Below are 26,022 nucleotides of genomic sequence, written 5' to 3' on the forward strand. Positions count from 1 at the left end.
GCAAAGTTGTAGTGGAGAAAATTTCATGAAAGATTGACCAAGGCGCCAAATTTGTAGCTCTTAATTTACTCAAGATATTCGCCATTTTTGCACAAATGGTCCAAATAAACATTTGTTTGGTGATAACTCAAAATGTTAGCATTTAAGCGGCCTACTATGTTCTGCAGAGTTGTTTACATTTCCTGAAAATATCTCCGTGTCTATCGGTGTCTATTTTCAGAAGCGGAATCTTATTGAAAACGTGGAAATAATCGGTAAATTGAAGGGTAAATGATCGATTTTTATGGAAAATTCATTGTTTATGCTTAAAATTATGACACACATTCTTAAATTATGAATAAAAACATGGACAGCCTAAAAATAATGTAAGTTAAAATTTTAAATAATTATTCATATTTAAAATTAAGTATTTCCTTTTATAATTGGTAACTTTAGAAAGGTTGTCGTAGTTTTTCCTGTACAAAGTTTTTTCCATAAAAATCGATCAATTTACCTTTTAATTTACCGATTTTCACCTCGTTTTCATTATAATTTCGAATAACATTTATAAATAAATTGATTAAAAACCGTCAAATTCAAATTGAGATATCTAAAAATAGACACCGATAGACACGGAGTTATTATCAGGAAATGTAGAGGAAAGTGTGTACTTTCAGGTGCATTGTTCGGTTTTGCGCCAAAATGCGCCATTTTGAAAACATAAAAACTTGAAAATAGGCTCAAAAACACTTAAAATTGGTTTAAACTCCTCAATAAAGGCTCAAAACATTTTGCTGTCTTTGGCAAAAATGCTAACATTTTGAGTGTTTTTTTGGATCATTTTTGCAAAAATGGCGTATATCTTGAGTAGATTAAGAGCTACAAATTTGGCGCCTTCGACAAACATTCATCAAATTTTCTCCTCTACAACTTTGCCGAAGACACCAAAGCCCTACAACAGGGGTTGACACCCTGGAAGGTCGTCACACTGTATGTCAATAACTTCAAAAGGTAGCCCTTATCATGTACAAAAACTCTTCCAAAGACACCATTTGGCTAGGACGTCAAATAAAGGAGTTATCAATTTGTTCCACTTACTTTTGCCATTCCGAACACTGTGCAGTGATAGCATAGTTTTGTTGCTGCGACATGGGTTTCGATCATTTGATACTGATTTTGCAAAACCCCAAAACTTAGTGCTTAAAGGTAAAATATTCAAATTTAATGTCTGTTTGAGAATTTTATATAGAGTTCAACAGATTTTATTCTTCCTTTTTCACTCTTTTTGAAAATTGCTCGCTATATTCAAGGGGAAAAAGGGCTTCAACAAAAGATGTCAAAACAATTCATGAAACATTTTAATTTTGTATGGGTAACCAATATTATTTTTAAAATAAATTATACTTACTTCAATTGTATTTGTTTTGAAACTTTCTAAAATATTTGTATAATGGTTTAAAATATTTATTTTAAACAAGCCTTACCCGACAAACTTCGTCTTGACGTATAGCTTGTTTGTTTATGCTTCTCAAATGTTTTATTTTTCAGCTTTATTTTTCAGTTTTATTTGAAAAGTGGACCATTAGTTGAGATATTGGCTATAGAAAATGTGGGAATGTTTGGATGAGACTTAAAAATACTTGAATTTTCTTGGTATTTTCTTTAACTCGCTGTTTTCTTTTTGTAGCTAGAGGTCCAATGTTCAATGTCTTTTGAGCTTTTTTTTGTGAATTTTCTGAACTTTTCGAAACAAATATTTTCGGGATTGGACAATCATGGACACTATTTCAAAAAATCGAAAAACGGGAACTTTTCAGTTTAAATTAAACTTTAAGTGGCTATATCTTGAAAACAATGCACTTTATCAGAAAATCTGTGAAGTATTTTTCGATTGCAAAATTGATTTTCAATTAAAAACCAAAAATAAAATTACTAAAAAAAAAACTGGTTGCGAGCTGCAATCGGCAAAGATTCGTTCGGCGAAGAGTGAGTGATTTCTGATCATTGAACCAAATCAAAAAATATAAATTAAATCCATTTTGGAGGAGAATTGCCATATGGAACATTTATGCATACAGGGGCAGTATACTGGTGTATAAAGCATTCTAAAACAGTAGTTTGATTCAAATGTTGAAACCATGGCTTGTAGGGAAACAGCATCTAACTCAAGTACAAAATATGTTGATTAAAAAGCAAAAATCAGCAAATTAGATGGAATTAGGTGCGAGGTGGTGGTGGTCACCTCGAATTTGGTCAGAGTCAATGGACATAAATATCAAAATATATCTGCAAAGGCCTTAATTAAACAATCAATCAATTCTTTTTCTATCTATTTTTCTACACGTTTTCCATTCAAGATTAAATTGAAATCGAGAGCACCGGTTTTTAAGAATCTGAAAAAATATTTAAAATAATGGTTCCAAAACAATGATTAAGTGAACCTATCAAAACACGTTTTTGGTGCTTTGTAAAGCTAGAAATTTAAGTTCAGCGTACAGTCAAACCTCGCATAAGAGCGCCTCGCATATGCAACTTTTCATATACGAGTCATTCCACCTGATTCGGTTTTGTCGCAAGAGTTGCATATGCGAGGTACAGGGCTTATGGGATTTTGGCTATATGGGAGACATGGCCAATATTGTTATAACAAATCATCTTAACTATGCAAATTTATAGTGTTTTGGAATCCTTTTGAAGTCAGCTATACAGCTACACCAAATTCACAAGGTTTACGATGTTCTAGGTCATCCAAAACTTCCTCAAGTTAAGGCCTATGTGTTCACCGCCGTACAAGTATGAGGTAGGCAATTGTGACTGTGGTTTTTGACCTCAGATCATATCCATGTAGCCTCAGGGAGGTTCAGGGACTAGTCTACCGATATGTGGTGATGTTTTAGGTCTTCTGTAGAGTCCCGGGAGTTACGACCGATGGGTCTACCGCCGTAACAAGATAGAGGTCGGAGGTTTTTGACCTCAGATCATATCCGGATAGCCTCAGGGAGGTTCAGGGACTAGTCTACCGATATGTGGTGATGTTCTAGGTCTTCTGTAGAGTCCCGGGAGTTATGACCGATGGGTCTACCGCCGTAACAAGATAGAGGTCGGAGGTTTTTGACCTCAGATTCTATTCGGATAGCTTCAAAGAGGTTCGGAGACTAGTAAACGTATATCTGAAGATATTCTAGGTCATCTGTAGAGTTCCTGGAGTTATGGACACTAAGGCCGTAACTCCAGAGAGTCTCCAAAATTCCCTGAAGGTTTCCGGATGAGCCTGTTATAAAACTAACGCCCTTTGTCTTGTTACGGCGGTAAACTAATGGACCGTAACTCCTGGAATTCTTTAGAAGACCCCGATCATCACCACATTCTGGAAGACTAGTCCCTGAACTACCCTGAGGCCATCCGGATATGTTGTGAAGTCAAAAATTACCGACCTCTGCCTTTTAACGACGGTAGATCATCCGGCCGTAACTTGCAGAACTCTACAGATGACTTAGAACCTCCAACCTCTATCTTGTTACGGCGGTAGACCCATCGGCCGTAACTCCCGGGACTCTACAGAATACGCAGAACATCACCACATCGGTAGACTAGTCCCCGGACCTCCCTGAGGCTATCCGGATATGATCTGAGGTCAAAAATCACCGACCTCTATCTTGTTACGGCGGTAGACCCATCGGCCGTAACTCCCGGGATCTTAAAGAAGACCCAGAACATCACCACATATCGGTAGACTAGACCCTGAACCTCCCTGAGGCTATCTATATATGATCTGAGGTCAAAAACCTCCGACCTCTATCTTGTTACGGCGGTAGACCCATCGGTCGTAACTTTCGGGACTCTACAGAAGACCCAGAACATCACCACATATCGGTAGACTAGTTCCTGAACCTCCCTGAGGTTATCTGGATATGATCTGAGGTCGAAAACCATTGACCTCTATCTTGTTACGGCGGTAGACCCATCGGTCGTAACTCCCGGGACTCTACAGAAGACCCAGAACATCACCACATATCGGTAGACTAGTCCCTGAACCTCCCTGAGGCTATCTGGATATGATCTGAGGTCAAAAACCATTGACCTCTATCTTGTTACGGCGGTAGACCCATCGGTCGTAACTCCCGGGACTCTACAGAAGACCCAGAACATCACCACACATCGGTATACTAGTCCCTGGACCTCCCTGAGGCTACATGGATATGATCTGAGGTCAAAAACCACAGTCACAATTGCCTACCTCATACTTGTACGGCGGTGAACACATAGGCCTTAACTTGAGGAAGTTTTGGATGACCTAGAACATCGTAAACCTTGTAAATTTGGTGTAGCTGTATAGCTGACTTCATAACGATTCTAAAACACTAACTATGCAATTAAGATGATTTTTTATAATAATATAGGCCATGTCTCCCATATAGCCAAAATCCCATAAGCCCTGTACCTCGCATATGCGTGCTTCGCATAAGAAACCCCCTTATGAGTTGCATATGCGAGGTTTAACTGTAATTCAATACCATATTTTCCACCATTCATTTTATGTATGTAGTGTTTGTTGCGTTCCATCAATTGACCACTTTGAACTTAATATGCTAAATTACTCAACATGAGCAAACAAACAAACTTCCGCGAAGTAACCCCCCTTCTAGACTTTCGCGTGCACGTCCTCAAGAGTTTATCAAGCATCCGCTGGCGCGAGCACCGTAATGATTTACGTGACACACTACAATCCCAAACCCAATCCCGTGCTTTCTCTCTTTTCCAAAAACATTTACCAATTGACACCTGTTTGCCGCCGCCGCCAGTCAGTGTGGACTGCAAGCTGTGTGTTACTATATAGCTCTTTCAAACCATATTGACACATTTACCTTCAACCAAGTAGGCAGGGTTTTGTAAAAGTATCTCCCACGTGAGCGCACTTTTCCCGAGGGGAGGAAGAAAAATAATGAAGGAGGGAAACATAACTCAACTACTTTGCATTTTAGGGTTAGGGGAGCGACATTTGGTCTTTTTGAAAATTTATTTTTAGATTTGAAGTTTCCAAATATATTTTCATCAATTTTCAATTTTGAAATACACCTAAAAAAGGTACACCATAGGTCCAAAATAGGTCCAACCACGTGCTCCCGCTCGTTTGCGCTGGGGGAAAAGCGCGTCATTTTCCTCCCGCGCCAAAGTTGTTTACATTCTGTCGCTTGCCGCGCGCGCGCTCACCAATACAGTCGCACCCCCTGATAACTGATAACGGCCGCACCAGCACAAGCACAGCGCCAAGCAAAACACTTCACCCACACAGCGCCGAGCGCTTCCCACGTGTTCATTTTCCCCACGTGCGTTCATTTTGGGGGAGGCGATGTTGAAAATGTTCGTCCTCGCGTCGACCGACCATTCACTGTCGAACTTTGGACTGGTCCGGACGTGTTTCGGGGCGCGCTCGCGGTCGTCACAGTTTTCAAGAAGGGTGTGAGAGAGTGAAAAGTGTGCGGAGCAAGAAGAAGAAAAAGTGTGAAAAATTGTGTCAGCAGGGAAGGAAAATTTTTTGGCCGTTTTCCAGGGTGTGCGGATCACGGAATTTCGGAAGTCGAAGACCGCGGAATCGAGGGAAATTGCGGTGAACAACGGTCCGGGAGTTCTGGGAGTTGGAATAGCTGGATCGGGTGTCGCGAGCCGTTTTTTTTTCTAATTTAATTAATCTGAGTTTGTCGTTTTCCACGGCTTTTCCGGGGGTGGAAAAGCTTCCAAATCGAGTTGGGCTGCCGCAAAAGGGTGGAAAAGTGTGAAAATTCGTGCTGAAAAGCCTTCCTCAGAAGCTGCGACGGAAAAGGAAGATCCAATTTTCAAGAAGGCGGAGAAAATCTTAAGTTTTCACAATTAATGGGAAAATAAGTGCAGGGAAAAAAGCTCTCCGCTTGTGTTGGTGTGGAAAAGCAGTCGCGCGCTCGTTAGTGTTGGTGTGTGCAGCGTGACGAGTTGTGTCTACTCCCCCCGAAAGCAGCAGCAGCAGCAGCAGTCTTCAACGGAGGACATCCGAAAAAAGGAAAAGCTCGTGGCACAGTGTTGGTGCGATAACAGCGTGGGGGTTTGTTTGTGGTCGTGAAAGGCGATCGGAGCGCCTCTGGTGGCCAAAAAGGGGGGTGACTCTTTTTTGAGTCTTTTGTGAAGGAAAATTACGCACAGTTGCAGCGAAGGAAAGCTTTAGGAATTGCAACAGCGCCATCGGAGAAAGGAGGAAGGAGTTGGTGGTGGTGGTGGTATTTTTCTACTTCAGGACCTTCAGCCAGTGTAAGAGCCTGTGAGGAGCAGCAGCCGCACAGATGAGTGCTTTCCTGCGTTGGGCGGTCTAACCAATATGGCCGAGTGGTCGCCGAGCAATAGGACACATCTGGATCAACTGACGGTGGGTGGAACCGGTGGAAGCTTGCTTCTTTGTTTTGGGGCACTGGACACTTATGATATCGACTGCATCTCTTGATTCTGTAGATTTTTTGCATCTGGAGTTTTAAAGTCTCCAACAATAACTCTCATGCATAGTTTTGCCTTTCTCACTGAGGTAAGGCTATAATCCTGCTCGAAAAATGAACTTTTGAAAAACAGCTCGTAGACCTATATTCATGTAAACCTATCGGATCAGAATCAAAAACTGAACAAATGTCTGTGTGTGTATGTGTGTGTGTATGTATGTATGTTCCCAAATTTCTTGCCAGGTTTTCTCAGCACTGGCTGGACCGATTTTGATCAAACCGGTTGCATTCAACTTGGATTAGGGTCCCATACATCGCTATTGAATTGTTTGAAGTTTCGATAAGTAGTTCAAAAATTATATATAAAAATGTGTTTTCACATATATTTTGATCTAACTTATATGCATGAAAACTATGTCCGGATCCATCATCCAACCCATCGTTGGTTAGGTATTCGAGAGACCTTTCCAATGAGACCAAAACATTGAAGATCTGGCAACCCTGTCTCGAGATATGGTCACTTAAGTGATATTTATGTACATTTTTATTCCAGATCTAAAACAAATATGAAATTTGTGTCCAACGGCTGGACTCCAACCTCATCATATCACCCATTGTTGGTAATGAGTGAGGAAGGCTCCAACCACATAGGTGGATTAAGTTTTAAAAAATAAGTCTTATAAGTATACTCCGACTCCGACTCCCGAGGGTTGAATAATTTGGCTCCAGAAGATCTCCAAACTCTGACGCCTTAGTTGCGTACTTATTTAAGTAACTTATCTATTTTACTTTACTTATCTATTCGAAGCTTAGTGATTGTAGATAGGCCATAAGCTCTGAAAATTATATGTATCACACACAAACATACGTGAATCTTTTTCAAAATCCTTCAATTAAAATTTGAAAGCTGCAACAATCAAAGCAAACTGCAAAGTTAAAAACGTTAGGAATTCGCATAGGTCCTATTTTTCAAACCTCGATTTACGTGAACATTGTTCTACGGAGTAATGTTGATCCCTTATCAAGTCGTTACCTGTATTTTTGGGTTGTCAACCTCGTTTTTGAGTTATTTCACCAAAACTAATGTGGTAAATTCAAACTGATAAAAATTTCACCAGTTGTTGATGTAAAACTAAACTTTCCTGTACAAAATCTGTCCCATTTTTCAGATAAAATACAGTCATGCCTCGCTTTTAGCATCGCATATGGGAGATACAAAACCGTGGCGTGCATAACTGAAGCACAGAGCTTATGGGATTTTGGCTATATGGGAGACAGGCTATAATCGATTGAAAATCAAGCAAACATCAGCAAATTATAGTGTTTTGGAATCTAGATGATGGCAGCTCAAAAATCAAAAAAAAAATCAAACCATCCACATTAACGACCCCCGGGTCTTTTGTGGTCTCTATTGCAAGTTTCTGCTCGAACCTAGGAGTCCAAAGGCTTGAATGGGGAGAGCACCCAAAACTCTTTCTACTCCAAGGAACCTTCCACCCCAGTGTTTGAACTGACGACCTTTGGATTGTGAGTCCAACCGCCGCCAGCGATTCCACCGGAGTAGGCTTGGTTTGGTGTGTTGTTTGTACTTATGGCATGGAGACGACTCCTACAACTGGAATGACTTAACGGCCTGGACCGACATTTTACTTCCTCATCCGATGGAAGGTAGATGATGGCAGCTATCCATTGTAAATATAGTTACATGAAATTTTTTACAAAGATACGTATTTTTCCTGATTTTTTAAAATGCATTTTTTTTACTCAAAAAAATCTCAAAATATTTGTTGTGTAATATGGGTATCAAATGATCGTGTTTTTTCATTGAAAGTATTAGAAATTTTCACAAAACTACGTATTTTCGTAAAAATACTCAATATTTCAGTTTTTTGCAATATTGGTATCAAATGATTGAATTTTTGTCAAACATTTTAAATGTAATAACAACACTTTTTGAAAATACTCAACATTTGCACAAAACTACGTATTTTCGAAAAAACTCTCAAAATTTCAGTTTTTCACAATATGGGTAATTTTGTCATACATTTCGTATGTAATAACAACATTTTTTCAAAATACTTAAAATTTTTAGAAAACTAAAAATTTCATTTTTTTTGCAATGTGGGCATCAAATGATACATTTGGAATGTAATAAATTTTTTTTAAAAACCTAAAATGTTAAATACCTGGAATGAAATAACATTTTTTAAATACCTAAAATTTTTACAGAGCTACCTTTTTTCGAAAAAAATCAAAATTACAGCTGGGTTGTTATCGATTTTTTTCGAAACATTTCGTTTATTATTTTTTTTTTAAACTTTGCAATTTGAGTATTTTTTTGGAAAATGTTATAGCTTTCAGAATTTATTAAAATATCTCGATCATTTTATACCCATATTATAAAAAACTGAATTTTAGAGTGTTTTTCGAAAAAATGTTGTTTTGTGAAAAATTTGAGTTTTTATTTTCTTTAAAAAAAATTACAATATATTAGAAATGTATGAAAAAAGTCCCAAGCATTTGATACCCACATTGAAAAAAAAACTGAACTTAGAGTATTTTTTCGAAAATAAGTAGTTTTGCAAATTGTTATACTATTTAAAAAAATGTTATTACATTCGAAATGTATATTCAAATTAAAATCATTTGATTTTTGATTGAAAAAAAAATTCAGTATTTTTTTCAAAAATCCGTAGTTTTGTGAAAACCGTTATGGCCTATCTACAATCACTTAGCTTAGAACATCTAAGTAAAGTAGTTACTTAGGAAAGTCTGCAACTTACGTTCGTCATCCACAATCAACTTAGAAAATTTGCTGGGCTGATATACGTTGCTATGCAGTTGTTTGTTTACCTTTGATATGGAAACGTCAACTTACCGTAGATTTTGAAATTTTCCAAACCATACGTCAAGTTTCTAATTTTATTCCTTTTCATTGTAGAAGATCAGATTCATTTCCATTGATTCAAACTCCTAAGCTAAGTGAAATTTTCTAAGTTAAGTGATTGTAGATAGGCCATTATGGTCACACGCGACGGACACGGACGACGAAACAAAGAGAAACGCAAAAAGTAACTTTTTCAAAACTTGTTTTTCGTCAAATCGCGATAACTCGTGATGTTCATAAGCAAACCCCATATGTTTATATATCAACTTTTTTGTAATTGTCTGTTCTACAACTTTGTAGATTATTGTTAAACTCTTAAAAAAAAGCCTGCATAGTTAGAAAAAACACGATATTTGAAAATGAAAAAAAAATGTTCTAAATGAAAAAAAAAAAAGTCTTCGGGGTCAATGTAGATTCGAAAAGAACATTAAATTTCCCATAAAATCACATGTTCCAATTTTTTTTACAATCAAGTAACGGGAAATGGTAGAGTTTTTGGAACTTTTTTTTTGTGTTTTCGATGAAAAATACGTTTTTTCGGAATTCGGAGTACGCCATTCAATCGAGCGTCTGATTTTACATAAAAGTCTCTTTGACACCAAATTTTTGGCTCATCACCGTTTCAGGCTCCAAATTATTGAAAAACACCTCTTTTTCGAAAAACGAACCTCGGATAAGTGATCAGGGACAAAAATTACCCCTTAGGAGAAAGTTTTACGCAAATCGAAGAGGGGTCGGGGCTTTTCCCCATTATTTATTTGAATATTTTGTTGAAAAATCTCTTATTTTTTGGAAAAGCAACAAAATTCAAAGTTTTTGCAAAATTGTTTGTTGTAGAGAATTGTCTGTTCTAGGGATAAGACAGAAAGAAAATCATATTCTTGCTGAAGATTTGAAATTTTACGCGGAAAATGTACAAATTCCTTCGTTATTCGTTGTTCACATTAAGGTGAATTTCTTTGTATCTTTATGTATTTTAACATTGTTGAAAACTCAATTTGAAGTTCAGACTTTTCATCAGATTGTAGGATTTGATTGACTGAGTATTTGCTTTTACTAAAATTTCCTATAATTTAAGCAAAATTAAGTTTTTAGTAATTTTTGTAATGTCCAAGACAATGAAAAACTAAAACTTGAATTATAGAGAATCACGAAAATACGGCAAAAATTTGTCAAAATCATAACTTTTTCGTAGAACTCTGATAAGCTTAAAATGATTTTTTTTTAATTTTCTGTGTTATTGCAGATTTGAAAAGAACATTGAATTTCAATCTAAGTGACATGTCTCTCGATTTTTTACAGTTGAATAACGGGTAATGGCAGCGATTTTAAATTTGCTTTTAAACGTTTTTGATGATAATTCTTATTTTCGGAATTTTGAGTATGCCATAAAATCGGGCATCCAATTTTATACAAAAGTGGCTTTGACATCAAATTTCTATCTCATTCCGGTTTCGAGCTACAAGGTAATTGAAAAGGGGTCGGGCTAACTCTTTCAGATTATGTTTGAGTTGACGAAGAGTGTAAATTATATTATTTTGAAAGTAATGATGATTTTTATATAAAAAAAATCAAAATAAATTGAATGAACCTTTTGGCCAAGAAATGCTTTCCAAAAATCAGTTCCAGTCCCAGTAAATTTTTCCTTTTCCATCAAATCAAGAGTCCAATCCCACACTTGAAAGGATCTCGCTTTTTTTTTCTCTCTCTCTACAATTTCCTCCACCTTGAAACGTGCCAGCTTTCCAAAGGCCACCAACACTCTCTGTGTGTGTGTGTGTTTTTCCGTCATCCGTCAGAGCCCGTGTGCTGAATCATGAAAAATTATCGGTCAAACTAGAGGAGACATTGAGCCATATTTCTGCGAGTGTGCTTTAAGGATGAAGGATGGAGGAGTTGGAGAGGAACACAGGATGTCCTCCTCTGCAGATTGGCCACAAACGCGGTTGGGTGGCGAACGCTGAGCCTTTCCTTTCTTTTTCCAATCTGGTGGCATTCATCTTGCCTCACCGGCGCTGCACTTAATTGACATTGGAGATTTTTGCTTTCTACTTTTCTTCACTATTGTGCCAATACCGAGCATCGCAATTTTTTAAACATATATTTTTGATTTGATATTGAAAGAATCGCTGATTGAATGCCGTTTTGGTTGAAAATAAGTTTAAAAATGTTTAAAAAAATTTTGACTTCAAAAATGTTCCAATTTTTGCTCCACTACATATTCCAGTTAGTAACTGCTACTCCAAAGTGGCACTTTTGAAACCGGTCTTGTATTTAGTCCCATGTCAGCAGTTCGGGATGCTTGACCTTCGCGGCGATCCCAGGTTGCAAAACTGTTGGTAAGAGAAGGACCAAAAGCAGCACCTGATCCACGTGCGCCGATAGTCGTTTCTAGTACATACTCTAAAACAACTAACCCACCGAGCCCATACACGCCACATGGTCGACGTCAAACCCAATCTATTGATTTTTAATTACCATATACCGATTCTGGCTTTTCCGCCCACAACTGTCAGCTGGCTGGTGGGTGTGAGTGAAGAAAACCAGCCGATATTGTATAACTTAGTTTGGCGGAGCCCCCGCCGTTTTGTAACGAAAAACACGTGCAAACTTGTCACTCGTGGGGGAAATTATGTAGTTTTTGCACGGTCACGTTTCGTTTTTCATTCACAACCATTTTTGTGTCCTTTAGTAGGATTAAGGCCGGGAGACAAAAAAAAAATCACATTACAAGTTTATTATGATTTCATTCACGAGGAAAATGAACCATGTGCAGCAATTGATTTCAATTCGACGTGATACAGTCTTGTCGCTTTTTGATGTTTCAAGAAAAAGAGCTTTAAGTGCTAATAAACTTTTCGGAGGCCGGATTTCGAATATTTTGATGAAAATTATGTCCGGTTCCATCATGTGACCCGTTGTGAGTTGGATAATTTATAGACCTTTCAATTTAGCCTAAAACATCGAAGATCTGACTACCCTATAAACAGTTATGAGCACTTAAGTGTTATTTTTACACCGCCCCCCCCCCCCCCTTAAAGTGTCCACGTGGTTTATGGATGGTTCCAATTTTGTTTCTTATAATTTTACTTTAGTACACAAAAAAAATCAAAATTGTCAATTAGTCAATCAATCATTTAACAGCATATTTTTAACCCTTCTGTCTAAAGGGCTTCAATCTTGAAATTCGCTTAAAATCAAGGGTCCTGATTGCTCCAAAAAGACCAGGGCTGCGGAGTCGGGTCATATTTCAAACGACTCCGACTCCGACCCCGACTCCGGGTTATCAGAAATCTTCGGCTCCGACTCTGACTCCGACTCCAGCTCATAAAATTTAGCCAACTCCGGCTCCGACTCCGACTCCAGCTGTTCGAGTTTTGATGACTCCGACTTCAGGTCCCCAAAAAGACCCGACTCCACCGACTCCGGCTCCGACTCCGACTCCGACTCCACAGCCCTGAAAAAGACTCAGTCACTCTCGAGCACAAATCTAGAGCAACGAAAAACTGCTCTCTCTCCTACCGTTTGTCACTTCTAAACCAATCGCTACCGATCACTCTCTCTTTGCTCTCCCTCTCATTCAAATCGGGTAGTACAGCGAATAGTTCGGAGGGACCGATTTCGTTAAGTCGCTCAAAGCTGACTGAGAATACTTTGCGATCGGCTTAGCTTTGATCATATAAGAAATTGTTTAAAATCAATGATATCAATAATATTTTGCATGTTTGTAGTTTACACAACATCAAAGACACATTTGGCAACAATTTCCACCATACCAAATTCTAATTGACGCAAACTGTGGTAGTGCAGGCCAAATGAGCACCGCGCTAGTATTTTCTGGGCTCTCTCCTCTTTGAGCACATTCGTGGATGACTCGGGTTGACGGACGGAGTAGAAAAAGAAAATTCACGAAGTAGGGGAAATATACCCATTTTAATCACTCTAAGCCGTTCGACCAATTCTCATCACTTTTGTCGTTTACCGCTGTTAAATCAACATTTTCAGATGTATCAACAATGGGAAGTTGCTTGCTCACTTTTATTTGAGCTGTTTATTACAATGGAACAGTCAACAACACTTTTTGAAAGCTGTAATTCATGGTCAAAGTGCTGATAGGCCGATAATAGAAATAGGCTGAGTAAAGTAATTCCATAGTAGACAACGTGATAACATTAGCATTAGCATTAGCAATAAAGGTCGCACAATTACGGATGGCTGCAAACGCTTGTCTTGTTTTTAACTGTAATTAAACGTATGATAGCACTAGACTTTCATCCGGTTACTATATTCCAACACGGGAGATAACATGTTTTCATCTTTAGATAAGGGGCTTACTGGCCTGATTGTTTTGCAATCATTGGTTTTCAAAAAATGTAAGATATGACGAAATTTTTTAGCGAAAACAAAATTTTGCGCTGTTAAACATCGAACATTTAAAAAAAATCAAGAGGTTCTCAAATCAACCCAAACATGCTAAAAATGATTTTAAACGCAGGGGAATGCTTTTTAAATTGATTTCAGCTGATTGCATTTTTGCCCCCTAATTTTTCGGGTCAACTTTGAAGGGGGTGGAGACAAAAACTTTGGAGAAAAATTTTACCAGCCTAAACAACTAAAAACTAAAAAAAAGGACTGTTAAAATAGAAGAATTCAAAAAGGGCAAAGGTCTGTGATAGGAGTTGGTAGAATAAGCCAATAACTATTTATCAGAAATAAATATAAACTAAACAAGAAAAATGCAAAAAATAACCAAAAAAACTAGCAAAGAAAAGTTTTTCGTATAACAAAAAATGCTCAAAATGACTACTAAAACATGAAAAAAAATAAACGAAAAAATTGGGCGTAAGAAGGTAAAAGGACTAAATTTTAGCAATCATTAAAATTTTTGTTAGGCTGGTACAAATATTTTTAAAAGTTTTTGTCACCCCCCCCCCCCCCCCTCTTTAAAATTGACCCGAAAAATCAGGGGGCAAAAAAAATATTTTTACAATAAACTTCAAAATTTCAATGAAAATTCAAGTGCAACCAGCTGAAATCAAATTAAAATACATTCTTCTGCGTTTTAAATCATTTTTAGCATGTTTGGGTTTATTAAAAAATCTTAAGATTTTTTGAAAATTTTCGATGCAAAATCTTTTTTTTTCGATACAATTTTTGTTTTTGTCAGATCTTAGATTTTTTGAAAACTAATGATTGCAAAACAACTGAACAAGTGTAAAATGCATTTTAAAACACATTTTTCATTTAAATGTGTAGACTATGGCTTGTTATTTATACTTTTATATTTTTTTTTGCCCCCCCCCCCCCCTTGACCTCGGCCAGGGCCGAGGGACAAAAACTTTTTTAAATATTTGCATCGGCCTTATTGATCAGCATAAAACCCATACATTGTTTTCTTTTTATTTTGATCTTCAGCAAAGGTTTATTTCTACGTTCGTTTAATATTTTCTTAGACCTTTATTTTCTTAGGCTCAAAATTTTAGAATCATTGGATAAATATTTGATATTTAAAACATTTAATTGTTATCTATTTTATATTTCATGATATTTAATTAACATTGTCTTTTAATTAAAAAATTACTTTATAAAAAATGATTGCATCATGCGAGCGCAAAATTTTGCAGTTATCGGCAAATTAAAAGTGCAAAATGAAGTTAAAATTTACTGTGAAGTTTTCCATGATTGCTGAGAAATTTTCACTCGAGTAGATGTTTGAATTTAATTAAATGTGGACACATTCATTTTTTTGAGATTTTATTGACAATTCATAAATTAAATTTAATAAACAACCTAAGAACTTAGGCCATTGCAAATATTTTTCAAAGTTTAGGTGACGATTCTCGAGATTTTCAATTTCCCGGGAATCGAGAGTTGAATTTGGCCATTTCCCGGGAATTCCCGGGACCCGGGAGTTTTTTATGCCAACAGTGGCAATAATTTAAAAGACAATGTAATAATATTATTATTTTTTCCAATCAACTAAGTTACATTAAATTCATACTTAATCTAAGAAACGTTAACTTCAGTATCGTCTTTATCAGAGGAACTATATCTACCTTTTGATTTTTTCTGAATCTGCAAATACTAGATCGTTCTTGAGCTTTTTCTGACTCAAAATTTTAGTTTAAAATGTTAACGAATCTTTATTCGCACTGAGTGATTTTTTTAAAGTTTCACAAACTTGTTGCATGATTTTTGTGAAGTAAAAACAAATAGCTAACATATAATTTCCCACTATCGTGATATTTGCAATATGAAAAACTACGAATTAAAAACAACAATTTAAGCTTTTTTTTCCTCTTTAAGGCTAACTGTAAATATTAATTGAAGAAATATTTACAATGAAACGTGAAACGTTGTTCTCGACTGTAATCCCCTGAAGAAGACCGCATATTGCGTCGAAACGCCGGAATAAAAAAGAAAAAACTACAAGTTTTTGAATTGGTCTCTGACTGCTGAGCCGAAAAACAACCTAATATTTACAGTTATCAGGAAAACCCGAATGTTCACAATTGTTTTTTTCTAAAATATAATTGAATATTGAGGTTGACATGAAACACAAAATGACTTATTGACACCAAGAAAGGAAAATACCTTGATACAGCGAAATTACCCTAGAGAGGATTGCTTTGCTCGAGAGAGGATATGGAAATTGAACTCATTTTAAAACAGCCTTTCCCTCTAAGAATAAATTAATAAAAATAATTTAAAAAAACATTAGATTTTATTTCTGGGGTGTAACTGCTAAGTATGCCTTAAGATAAATTTTGGGGTCCATTTTTTTGGTTTCTTTCAATTATAGTTATTGGTATTTTTTACAAGTTAATATTTAAACTTTTGGAATAAGAAGATCAGAGAAGCATTGGTTTATTCGAACTTGGACGTCGAACATTGAACTTCCAATGTTCTATACAATTTAGAATTGTATAATTTTGCTTCGATATTTATAAGTATGAAATTTCCCCTGAGTCTCGACCGAATTTCCCGGAAATAGAGAGGTCCAAAAATGGTCGATTTCCTGGGAATTCCCGCTCGTCACCTCCTTTTCAAAATTGGTACGAAAAATCAGGGGGCTAAACATATTTTTTCAAAAAGCTTGAAAATTTCAATGAAAAAAGTAGTCTAATCAACTGCAACCAATCTAAAAGGCCCTATTCTGCATTGATAGTCATATTTAGCATGTTTGAGCTCGTTCAAAGATATTTCTAACTTCTATAGAAATCTGGAATATTGATAAAATTTAAAACAAAATCTGATATAAAGAGTATTAGCATGATTTTTTTTTAAAATTTAAAGTTTTGGCAGTTTCCAATCTGCTTTAATTTTAGCATTCAAACAACATGAGATATACTCGACCGTGGTGGAGGGGTAAGTGTGGTTGCCTCTCATCCAGTCGGCCTGGGTTCGATCCCAGACGATCCCGGTGGCATTTTTCGAGACGAGATTTGTCTGACCACGCCTTCCGTCGGATGGCGGAGTAAATGTTGGCCCCGGTCTAACCTAGAGGGTTAGGTCGTTAGCTCAATCCAGGTGTAGAAGTCGTCTCCCTGGGTCCTGCTTCGGTGGAGTCGTTGGTAGGCAGTTGGACTCACAATCCAAAGGTCGTCAGTTCGAATCCCGGGGTAGATGGGACCTAAGGTGTAAGAAGAGGTTTGCAATTGCCTCAACAATCAAGCCTTCGGACACTTAGTTTCGAGTAGGAATCTCGCAATCGAGAACGCCAAGGCAATGCTGTAGAGCGAATAATTTAGATTTTTTTTTGCATTTAATTTTGTTTTTGTATTTTTGTATTGCAAAGATTTTTAATTTAGAGCGAGTTCCAGTTATGAGGAAATCAATTTAGAGTTATTTTTGCACACTGGAAAAAAGGAAACACTTTCTGCTCCACTGAAAAAAAAAGTGCAAAACTTCTCCAGGAAGTAGAAAAAAATAACTTTCCCATCACAATCACCGTCTGCTCCAATACACACAGTCATATCACCACCACACAGTTCTTTATGCTGTGCTGTACCGCCTGTTTGACCTAGTTTCTACGGCTGTGTGAGTGCACTTCCGCCTCGCAAACACACCTGCCGGCTGCAGTCGCCGAGGTTGGTTGGCCCGATTGGAAGTGGTGGTGGTGGTGGTGGAGCAGCGGAAGAAAGAGGGGTACTATTGTTTCGTTGCGACTTTGGAGGCTTCCACCACTGACTTATGAGCTTACCGTTGTGTGCCACTGTGAAATATTAATTATGCTCCCGGGCAAACACACACAGCAAAAAATCCGATGGTAAAATCGCATGCAAAAGCATGCACATCACCTTGGTCAAAATAAACACTTAAAAGTACACACATGCATGTACAAAAAAAAACGTGTAATATTACACAAATCCCTATTTTGAAACCAGGGATAGGTATCGAATTGGTTATCATGTCAAAGACGTCAATGTAAATAAAAACAAGCAAAATAAAATGCTAAAAAACAGTTTTATTAACACAACAATAGAATGCATTTTGAAGAAATCTATTCCCACCGACATTAATCCGACTGAATGAACATTTTTCTTCTTAAGAGGTCGTTAAAAAGTTTCACTTTTTCAATCCTCCTGGATACCGATGTTGATCGAGCAGTCTCCGACGGGGAGGCGCGAAGTCCACATCCCGACGACGTTGCAGCTTGGCCGGAAGCCCACCGGGAGCTAACCTTCATTCGACACCATGCGGCGCCGATGAACTGCTTTGGGAAGATGTCCAGTTTCCGACTATTTCGCGCCTTGAAGTCCACGTGGCCAACTTGTTTCGATAGTGGTGCAATTCTGAGAAATAAAATGCAAATAAATAAGAAAGAATGATTAGAGATTGATGTAGAAGAATGAGAAGAGGCAAGGAAAAAGTCAATCTTCACTTTTTTGCTTGTGCACATACATGATTTGTTACGTTTCAACGCCGAGCGTGCAGCTTCCGGGGAAGTCCACGTCCCGACGACGTTGCAGCTTGCCCGGAAGCCCACCGGGAGCTAACCTTCATTCGACACCATGCGGCGCCGATGAACTGCTTCGGGGAGATGAGCGTGCGGCTTCCGGGGGAATTCCACATCCCGACGACGTTGCAGCTTGGCCGGAAGCCCACCGGGAACTCATCTTCGTTCGACACCATGCGGCGCCGATGGACTGCTTCGGGGAGATGAGCGTGCAGCTTCCGGGGGAAGTCCACATCCCGACGACGTTGCAGCTTAGCCGGAAGCCCACCGGGAGCTCATCTTCCTGGTCAAGTTTTGTCTAGCAGATTTGAACCGGGTATGATGCACAACCTGGAGGTTGGGGGAATTTACTTCTGCGGGTGTTTCGCTGTCACGCACCGAGTCCGCCGGTCTCAGGAGGACGCTCCGAAGCCCGGTCGTGTTTTGTCCGGCAGATTGGAATCGGGTATGATGCACAGCCTGGAGGTTAGGGGAACTTACTCCGTCTCGCGGTCGAATCTCTAAGAAAAAAAAAACAAAGAAAAAGGTCGTTTTGAAGTTTCCGCGAGGTGTTTTTGTTTTTATTGATCATATTCACCTTTGGCGTCCGTCTGCAGGTGTTTAGCTGTCACGTACCGAGTTCGCCGGTTTCAGGAGGACGCTCCTAAGCCCGTTCGTGTTGTGTCCGGAAGATTTGAACCGGGTATGATGCACGGCCTGGAGGTTGGGAGAATTCACTCCTGCGGGTGTTTAGTTGTCAGTTCTGAGCAAGGCCTCGCGAGGGTTTTGGTGTTGGTGATCATATTTACCTCTGGAAGAGTCGATGAATGGCTTCCGCGAGTTGACAATCTGGGCATTTCCACCGGCAACGACCGTCTGCGGGTGTTTAGATGTCACGTACCGAGTCCGCCAGTTCAGGTCGACGCTCCGAAGACCAGTCGTGTTTTGTCCGACAGATTAGAAACGGGTATCAGGCACACTCCTGCGGGTGTTTAGCTCTCACCGCTCTCACGCACCATTTCGGGCAACTCGAAATACGATCGCGATGCACCTGACAGAAGGGAACTGATGGCACTGGGATTTTATGAGATCTGTCAAAGTCGGCTAAATGAATTCGTCGATAATTTTACACGAAAATTGACAGTAAAAAATGTGTACAAGGTTGCGTTGAATATTGTATCGAATGTACAGCAAATATTACACGTTTAAGTAGTAATGGGTGTTAGTTTTTATTTTAAGGATTGGGGATCAAATAAGCATGTAATATTACACAAAATAAAATACATGCAGGTGTATTACATGCAGGTACATTACTAGTTTTTTTGCTGTGCAGTCCGTCCGACTGACGGCCAACGGTGATGGGTTTTAATACATCTTGCTGTGGAGTGTGTGTGTGTGTGTGTTTGTTGGTTTAAACTTTTTCTCTTTGAATTTGGGCGAAGGGACCTATTGTTGATTCAAACTGAAGTAAAAGGAATAAAAATAATTCACATCATGGGGTTTATAAAACTAAAATGTTGTGATGCCGCTAAGAAAAATAGATTCTTGAAGCATCGTTAATTAAAAATCTTTTTTACCTTTAACAAAGTGTCAACCCTCTCCGAGCCAAAATGGAACCAGCTGGAAGAACAAAACGAAAAAGTTTCTCTGGAAAATCCCTCGGGAACAGCAGTGTAACGATCCTCGAGCGAGTTGAGTTGTGAACTCTAATGTAATTAACATCGGCAGCTGGGCCGAGCATCCGCTTGTGCGTGTGCGATGAGGTGGTTTTTTTTGCTTGTTTCGTAGAACGGAACCAGATAAATGTGTGTTCGTGACTCGATGAAGCTCACATGAAAGGCTTATTCCCACGAGGAAGCTCGTTGGAGGCAACGATGAAAGGTGTGAGACCTTTCCAACTTATTCAGTATGAATGTTGGGCTTCAATTCTACGAAATTTAAGACACTGCTTGTTGAGAAGATAGTAAAATAGCTCTGCACGCCAGGGGTTTCAGATAATAAAAGTTTACTATTGGGTAATTCTCTACCAACTCACACGAAATCGGGAAAAGAACATACAGTATGTAAAAAAAGTATTTACACCCCTTGGGCACTATGCACATTTTGTGATGAAACATGTAAACAATTTAATGTTGACATAAACCTAGTACTACGTTTTGTTCAGAAACTCATGCCGAACATTTTGCTGCAAAAAGCTCATGAAAATATGTTTTCTATAAAAAGTTATATAACAAATACTATTACAAAAATAAAAAAGGTGCAAAAAAAGTTTGTACACCTTTCGAAAAATTAACATAAATAAAGTTATTTGTTGACAAATCACCATAAATCCAGTCTCCCAACTCCAAATAGGCATCCTTGACTGATTAAAAAAATAATTTGGATTGAATATAAAGTTTACTAATTACTTAGTATAAAAGTTTATATAACTCTGGAAATTCTATATAAAACTTATCTAAACTTAATTTTGCAAACTTTCAATTTAACTAAATGTCAATATATTACCATAGAATTGCTAAATAAACATTTTGGAGTGGGTATAACACCGTTTTGGGGGTATTTGTATCGCTAGAATAGATTTTTCGTTGGAATTTCGTACCAACCCTGAATTACGTCGTCGAAAAATCCGCCGGCATCCGAACCGGTCCACAATTCACAAGTTAACCTATGTGGCATCGGAAAGGGCATAAAATTTCCGATCTTTTGATACCCATACATCTAGGTTTTCTATAAAACCCACGTTTTTAAATACCTGGGCAAAAAGTAAGTTTGATCCACGAGAACAAAAATTACGAAATTCCATACATTTTTGGCAGATTGCTCTAACGAAACCATAACAACGTTTTTGCCTAGGTATTTAAAAACTTGGGTTTTATAGAAAACCTAGATGTCTGGGTATCAAAAGATCGGAAATTTTATGCCCTTTCCGATGCCACATAGGTTGACTTGTTAATTGTGGACCGGTTCGAATGCCGGCAGATTTTCCGACGACGTAATTCCGGGTTGGTACGAAATTCCAACGAAAAATCTATTCTAGCGATACAAAGACCCCCAAAACGGTGTTATACCCACTCCAGAATGTTTATTTAGCAATTCTATGGTAATATATTGACATTTAGTTAAATTGAAAGTTTGCAAAATTAAGTTTAGATAAGTTTTATTTAAAATTTCCAGAGTTATATAAACTTTTATACTAAGTAATTAGTAAACTTTATATTCAATCCAAATTATTTTTTTAATCAGTCAAGGATGCCTATTTGGAGTTGGGAGACTGGATTTATGGTGATTTGTCAACAAATAACTTTATTTATTTTAATTTTTCGAAAGGTGTACAAACTTTTTTTGCACCTTTTTTATTTTTGTAATAGTATTTGTTATATAACTTTTTATAGAAAACATATTTTCATGAGCTTTTTGCAGCAAAATGTTCGGCATGAGTTTCTGAACAAAACGTAGTACTAGGTTTATGTCAACATTAAATTGTTTACATGTTTCATCACAAAATGTGCATAGTGCCCAAGGGGTGTAAATACTTTTTTTACATACTGTATTTTTTTTTTAGATCCGGAATCACAAAGTACATATATATAAATATGTATCACTTTAGTGGTCAAAACTCGAGACAGGGATGCCAGATCTTCAATATTTTGGACTCGTTGGAAAGGTCTTTCGATTACCTAACCAACGATAGGTCGGATAATGTATTCGGACTTTGTTTACATACATTTTGAGTGAGTACCGGCTACAAAAAAGTACATAAATATCACTTAAGCGGTCATAACTCGAAGCAGGGTTGCCAGATCGTCAATGTTTTGGACTCGTTGGAAAGGTCTTTTGATTACTTAACCAACGATATGTAACATGATGATATTTGGTGCGATTTCCTGCCATTTATTCAACTTCCAAAAATATGCGAAAACATATTTTTATACATAACTTTTGAACTACTTATCGAAACTTCAAACCATTCAATAGCACCGTATGGGACCCTAAACCAAGTCAAATGCGACTGGTTTGGTCAAAATCGATTCAGCCAGAGCTGAGAAAACTGAGTGAGATTATTGGTCACATACCCACACACATACACACAGACATTTGTTCAGTTTTCGATTCTGAGTCGATATGTTTAAATGAAGGTGGGTTTTCGAGCTTTAAATAGAAAGTTCATTTTTAGAGCAGGATTATAGCCTAACCTCAGTGAGGAAGGCAAAAGTTATGAAAAAAATACTTTTTGCGTTTCTCTTTGTTTCGTCGTTCTTGTCTGTCGCGGGTGACCATGATCAAAAGCTTTGAAAAGTAATTTTACCAGCCTTATATCAATAAAAAAATTGCAATTTGTATGTTTGACAATGAAAAGTCTACATATTTTTTTATAATTCTTGAAAAACATCAAAATTTTAATGCAGATTTTTTTTGTAAAAATGGTTTATTTAGCACTTTATTATACATTTTCATATAGATTATTTAGCACGATAGGTAAGCATCTAATGTTAGTCACAATTTGAGTCTAGAATACAATTTACATAATTTATAAACAATATTAGCTCCAAATCATCGATCTCAGATTTTTAACTGAGTTGTTTTTAAAAGAGAAAGTTTATGCTTAAGTCTTTGATTTATTTGGGCGACCACGTGGCTTCTTCGGTTTTACTCCCTGAAACCCTGAACCATCAGAGGACGATTCGTCAGTCTCGGAGATACCACATTGCACATCGTTGGTGGGGAGGGGAAGAGCGGGTACTTTGAACATAATTTCGGGCTGTCCATCTTTCGGGGTCTGCTCGGTACATTGGTCCGTCACGATCGGGTCATCTTCGGCTTCCATCTGAACGTCTTCTTCCAGTATTGTTGAGGAGGATGCGATTTCTGCGTGTGTGTCAGGCTGCTCGACTCCAACTGTCGCGCTGCTCGAAACTGAGCAGAGCGGCGGCGTAGCAACAGGCGCACTTGGGTTTGGTACTGAAGCAGCATCGTTTGGCTTGTCGATTCCTTTGTCTGCCACAATTGCGTAGCTGGACGAGGTAGACTGTGCAGATTTGAGTCGATCGTCTAGAGCAACGATTCTCAACGGGGGTACCGGGCCTACTTGATTTACATGGCAGGGGGTACCAGCCTAGAAGAAGGTTGAGAATCGCTGGTCTAGAGCGTTCTTTTGTCCCTCGAGCTTCTTATTTTCTGTGCACGTCATTCCAGGGTGAGAAAGGCGGCCGCAATGGCGGCAAGTTTGGGGTTGACCTCGATATGTAATGAGAGTTTGCTCTTGTTGGACAGTCACGAAAGATTTGATGTCTTTCTTGAGAGTCATCTTTGCCACACGTATTCCAGAGGAGACACCCTTGAAGGCAAAGCTGTCCCCCCACACTAGTTCCTTGATGCAGTGTACCTCTCCGTACTGCCTCAGAAATGCAGTGATCTCCTCGTTGCGCACATTTTCCGACAGGACATGGACTTTCACCTCCACGGATGCATCATCCATCTGAAGTCGTACCTTGTACTTCACCTTGTTCATCTCGATCGTCATGTTCGTTGTGCTAGTCAACAGCATCCTGGGCAGTCTTGAGAGTGTCACATTTCACGTGGGCTGCGTTTTGCACGTGGTTCATCTGAAGGCGTTTCACTTGATCGATTTGTAGTCCCATGGTGTCGTGGACAAAAGAATGGATTTCCTCGAAACTTGGACGCTTAGGAAACACACTAAGATCCACCTTGAAGGTGTTTTCACGTGGTCGCAGAGTGGTCATTGTCGCAAGCAAATACTTTGCTGGCTGCGAGAATGAAAGAGAGAACAATTTTTAGTGTGCACAAGGGCACAAAAGCAAGGAAGAAAACACTTTTCACAGAGCTCGAATTGACTACGACTGGTCTGGGCAAGAGCTTGGGCTCAACTATCTAGATAAAAAAGCCATAAAAAAGAAGTCACTTTTCTTGACAAAATTCGAAATATTACGGTTTGATTTTTTAAATAATAATAAAGGGGTACATTGAAATAATTTGCATTTAAAAAAGTCAAACTAATTTTCCTTCTACCGCCCAAATTTATTTTCTCGAAAATTTACATTTTTGAGCAGAAATTATTTTATGAAAAACTTTACTTCTCTTGTTTTTGTTAGAATTTTAATTTCTTTCGTTAAGTTTATCTTTGTTTTTGATAGTATTTTGCCTATTCTACCTCCTCTTGTCATTATATTTTGCCTTGTAGAGGGTTAAATAAGATACAATTAATATAATCTCAGGATTTGTTTTATGAAGACAAAAAGTAACAAAAATCAGTGAATTCAGGGAAAATTCCTCAATTTTTCAGTTTATAAAATTGCTCGAGATATGAGTAGAGTTCATCTGCTATTAATCATTTGCAAAATATCTTTAAAATAATAAAAAATATATTTTTTTTAAAGCTTCAATTTCCAATAAGTGGATATTTTTTTAACAAAAAAGGATGAGCATGAGCATGAGGAGCATTAGGGTGGAATCGAAAACTGATTTTTTAAGCGACACATTTTTTGGGTCCCTTTTAGGGTCCCATACAACCTTCCAAAATTTGGGAGCGATTGGTCAAGCCCACGATTGGCGCAAAGCGAATGAAATTTGTATGGGAATTACCATGGGAAATTTTTTTCACATTTTTGAATTTACCAAATTAAAATTTTATTATTTTATGTAACTATGAAACAACTCTCCCAAAAACAGTATAGTGCTAAAATGCTTGTAACGAAAGTTACAGATCATTCAAGAGAGACATTTCGAAATACTCGGGTAAAATCATACTCTTTGCCAACACTGCCATGTCAAGCGGAAACTTTCGAATACTATAACATATAATAGGAATTGGGGTGCAACTTAACTAAATAATGTCTTCTGGACATTTCTTCATAACGATTTTACATAAGGTTCGTCAAAATAGAAGAAGAATCATGTTTGTTTAGTATTTCTTGGTTTCTTTGGCAATGTTGGCAGAAAGTATGAAGTGAAACTCATACACTACTTTTGCAATCTTTGTATCTTTTTTATGACGCATTTTTGCACCATACTTTCTTCGGGAGAGTTGTTCAGGACATACAGGGCTATACTTCTACGGTGTTAGTGTCATAAAATAATAGAACAAGAATTTTGTAAACTTAAAAATGTGAAAATGCAAGTTTTCCCATAGTAATTCTCATTCAAATTTTATCGTGGGCTTAGCCAATCGTTACCAAATTTTGGGAGATTGTTTAGGACCTTAAAAGAGACCCAAAAAATGTGTTGCTGTTTGGATTTTTATCTTTTTCATTTTTCCCACATAACTCAATTCCACCCTAATGAGCATGAAAGACCACCCACGGTTGTCCTTCTCCGTTGCTGAACTGGACCGCAATACCCTATCAACTCAACTGATCAGACGCATCAACAAACTAGAGCTGGAGAAAATAAGTAACAGTCGTTGGCCACCAACGGCGCTCGCCATGTCACTTTGTAGATCCCGAGGGGATGGGGCGGGAACGATCGTTAGCACAGTTCTCCGATCGGGCTCAATTTTTTTCTGGGGTTTCCTTGGCCGAAATAATTAAAACTGTATTTTTTTGTTTGGCCATTAGGGTGACCTACGCCGTGTTAGGGTGGTCCAAAAATTGTTAGTTTTCGTCGATTTTCGCAAAAACCACTTTTTTAAATCATATCTCCGCGTCATTTCATCAGATTTTAGCTGTGCTAGACGCAAAAGAAAGGTGATTAGTTTGGCTATTTGGGAAAAATAAAAAGAAGTTTCAAAAATCTAGCTTAACATT

The 26,022-nt window shown here is 37.9% G+C and overlaps 1 protein-coding gene and 1 long non-coding RNA gene across 28 annotated transcripts in view; one reads left to right on the plus strand and one right to left on the minus strand.

Annotated features, from left to right (window-relative positions):
- The window catches only part of LOC120417323 (voltage-dependent calcium channel type A subunit alpha-1), a 203,129-nt gene that overhangs the window by 1,875 nt on the left and 175,232 nt on the right, over positions 1-26,022 (plus strand). Inside the window, exon 1 of one of the 27 annotated variants that reach the window (XM_052710696.1) lies at positions 5,436-6,373. The exons of the other annotated variants lie outside the window; for them this stretch is intronic. The gene's annotated coding sequence lies outside the window, so the exon portion shown is untranslated. Of the gene's footprint in view, positions 1-5,435; positions 6,374-26,022 lie in introns of those variants that run through there. 27 annotated transcript variants of the gene reach the window in all.
- LOC120417326 (uncharacterized) lies at positions 17,915-19,324 on the minus strand. Its single transcript, XR_005605448.2, has 4 exons — positions 19,072-19,324; positions 18,861-19,002; positions 18,229-18,783; positions 17,915-18,119 (listed from the first exon to the last, which is right to left on the minus strand). It is a non-coding gene; the product is annotated as an uncharacterized LOC120417326 (long non-coding RNA).

This window comes from Culex pipiens, chromosome 3, assembly GCF_016801865.2.
Source record: "Culex pipiens pallens isolate TS chromosome 3, TS_CPP_V2, whole genome shotgun sequence".
In the NCBI taxonomy this organism is placed as follows: Eukaryota; Metazoa; Arthropoda; class Insecta; order Diptera; family Culicidae; genus Culex; species Culex pipiens.